Raw genomic sequence first — 3614 nt, 5'->3', positions numbered from 1 at the left:
CTGTCTCTTGTGAGACTATGCCGGGGCCTGGCAAACACAGAAGTGGATGCTCACAGTCAGCTAGTGGATGGATCACAGGGCCCCCAATGGAGGAGCTGGAGAAAGTACTGAAGGAGCTGAAGGGATCCGCAACCCTATGGGTGGAACAACATTATGAACTAACCAGTACCCTGGAGCTCTTAACTCTAGCTACATATGTATCAAAAGATGGCCTAGTCGGCCATCACTGGAAAGAGAGGCCCATTGGACGTGCAAACTTTATATGCCCCAGTACAGGGGAACGCCAGGGCCAAAAAAATGGGAAAGGGTGGGTAGGGAAGTATGGGGGTGGGTATGGGGGACTTTTGTGATAGCATTGGAAATGTAATTGAGGAAAAGATGTAATAAAAAAATAGTTTTATATGGAAAAAAGAAAAAAGCAGACCTATAAGAATTGTACCAGACTTCTCACCAAAGACTATAAAATCCAGAAGATCCTGGGCAGATGTCATACAGACTGTAAGAGAACAAAAATGCCAGCCCAGACTATAAAACCCAGCAAAACTTTCAATTGCCATAGATGGATAAACCAAAATATTCCATGACAAATCCAAGTTTACACAATATCTTTCCAGAAATCCAGCCCTACAAAGGATAATAGATAGAAAACTCCAACACAAGAAGGAAAATTACACCCAAGAAAAAGTACAAAAGTAGTCTTCTTCCAACAATCCCAAAAGATGATAGCCACACAAACATAATTCCACTTCTAACAACAAAAATAATAGTAAGCAACAATCACCTTTCCTTATATATCTTAACACCAATGGACTCAATTCCCCAGTAAAATGATATAGACTATTGGACTGGATACATCAACAGGACCCAGCATTGTGCTCCATACAGGAAACACATCTCCGTGACAAAGACAGTCACTACCTCAGAGTAAAGGACTGGAAAACAATTCTCCAAGCAAATGGTCCCAAGAACAAGTTGGAGTAGCCATTCTAATATCGAAAAAATTGACTTTCAACCAAAAGTTATCAAAAATGATAATGAAGTATACTTTATACGCATCAACAAAAATTCTACCAAGATGAAATCTCAATTCTGAACATCTATGTTCCAAATGCAAGGGCACCCACATTCATAAAAGAAACTTTAGTAAAGCTCAAAGCANACATTGCATCTGACACAATAGTAGTTGGAGATTTCAACACCTCACTTTCATCTATCGACAGATCAGGGAAACAGAAACTAAACAGAGACACAGTGATCTTGTTGTACAGATCCTGCACTTGCTTGGTAAGAGTTAGACAAAGATAATGTATACTATTTCTGGATTTTGTAAAAGGTGTTGTTTCCCTAATTTCTTTTTCAGCCTGTTTATAATTTGTATAAAGGAAGGGTATTGATTTGTTTGAGTTAATTCTATATCCTGCTTCTTTGCCGAAATCGTTTATCAGCTGTAGCAGTTCTCTGGTGCAATTTTGGGTTTCACCTTTGTATACTACCATATTTCAGAGTCATTTAAATATACATTTTCCTGAAGGTTCATGATGTTGAACCTTTCTTTAAGTGTTTCTCAGAAATTTTGAATCCTTGATTGAGAATTCCCTGATTAGGTCCTTGCCCCAATTTTAACTGGATTATTATTTTTTGATATCAAATTTCTTGAGTTCTTTATATATTTTGGATTTTAGACCTCTATTGGGTGTGTAATAGGAAAAATATTTTACTTTCTGTAGGCTTTAACAAATGGTGATTGTCTGATTGACAGTGCCCTTTGCTATCTAGAAACTTTTAAGTATCATGAGGTCGCATTTATTAACCATTGATCTGAGTGCATGCACTTTCAGAAAGCTGTCTCCTGTACCAGCATATTCAAGACTGTTATCTTCTTTGTTTTCTATCATTTTCAGTGTGTCTTGTTTTAGGTTGAGAAAATTGATCCTTGTGGACCTTAGGATTTAGGCAGGGTGATAAATATCAATCAATTTGCATTCTTCCAAATGTGGACATCCGGTCAATCCAGCTCCATTTGTTAAAGATACTTTCTTTCTATTTTGTATTCTTTAAAAATTGGATGTACATAAACACATGGATTTATTTCTGGGTCTTCTCTGGATTCTTTTGTTTAACATGTCTGTTTTTATGCCAAAATCATGTGATTTTTACAAATATATTCTATAGTAGAACTTGAAATCAGGGATAGTGATACCTCTAGCAGTTCTTTTACTGTTTAGAATTGTTTTAGCTATTCTGCGGTTTTGTTGTCTATGTATATGAAATTGAGAAATGTTTTTTTTTAATACCTGTAAAAACTTTTCTTGGAATTTATATGGGAATTTCATTAAATCTGTAGATTGCTTTGGTTAGGACGGCCATTTTTACTATGTTAATCTTACTGATCCATGAACATGGGAGATCTTTACATCTTCTATCTCCTTCAATGTCTTTCTTCAAATAATTGAAAAATGTATCACAGAAGTTATTCATTTGCTTGGTTAGAAATTTTATATTATTTTAAGATATTGTGATGGATGTTGTTTCCATGATTTGTTTCTTACTCCATTTATCATTTGTATATAGGAGGCTACAGACTTTTTGTTGTTGTTAGTTAATCTTCTATTCCTCCATACCACTGAGGGTCTTTATCAGGTATAGGAGTTCCATAGTAAAATGTTTAGTCTCTTATCTATATTATCATATAATCTGAAAAGAGTAATAATATGATGTTTTTCCTTCCAATCATTGTCCCCTTGAACTCAGTTGTCTTGTTGATGTATCTAAAATCACAAGTACTGTATTGAAATGTTATGGAGAGAGTAGACAACTCTGTCTTCTTTCTGATTTTAGTGGAATTGTTCTAAGTTTTTCTCCATTTAGCTTTATGTTTTCTGTAGGCTAGTTGTAAAGTTCCCTTTTGTGTATGTGTTTTGTAACATCCCTAATCTCTCCAAGACTTTTTATCATAAAGGTAGAATGTATTTCATCATAGGCCTTTTCTGAATCTAATGAAGTGATCATGTGATCTTTCAGGTTGTTTATAAGATAGATGAAAAATTTTGATACTTGTATATTGACCTATCCCTGAATCTCTTAAATGAAAACTACTTGATTATAGTGAATGGTCTTTATGTTGTGTTCTTAGATTCCACTTGTAGATATATTGTTGAATATTTTTCCATCTATGTTCATAAGAAAATTGGGCAGTAATTTCTTTTCTTTGTTGAATGTTTATGTGATTTTCATATCATAGTAACTGTAACTCCATAAAGTGAATTAGGTAATGTTCCTTCTGTTTTTATTTTGTGGAATAATTTGAGGAGTACTAGCATTAGCTCTTTTAAAGTTTAGAAGAATTGTGTGCTAAAACTGTCTTGCCCTAGCCTTTTATTCGTGGAATAGAGGTGGGGGTTGGAAAATTTTAACAACTGCTTCTTTTTCACTATGGGTTAAAAGTCTACTTAAAATATTTATCTGGTCTTGATTTAACGTTTGGTAAGTAATAACATTTGAGGAAATTATTCATTTTTTCAGATTTTCCAATATTGTAGACTATAAGTTGTTAAACTATATCCCTATGATTCTCTGTATTTCCTTACTGTCTGTTGTTATGCCCCACTTTCATT

Source organism: Mus caroli, chromosome 5 (genome assembly GCF_900094665.2).
Source record: "Mus caroli chromosome 5, CAROLI_EIJ_v1.1, whole genome shotgun sequence".
Classification (NCBI taxonomy): domain Eukaryota; kingdom Metazoa; phylum Chordata; class Mammalia; order Rodentia; family Muridae; genus Mus; species Mus caroli.
Note: the sequence above shows the minus strand (reverse complement) of the source record.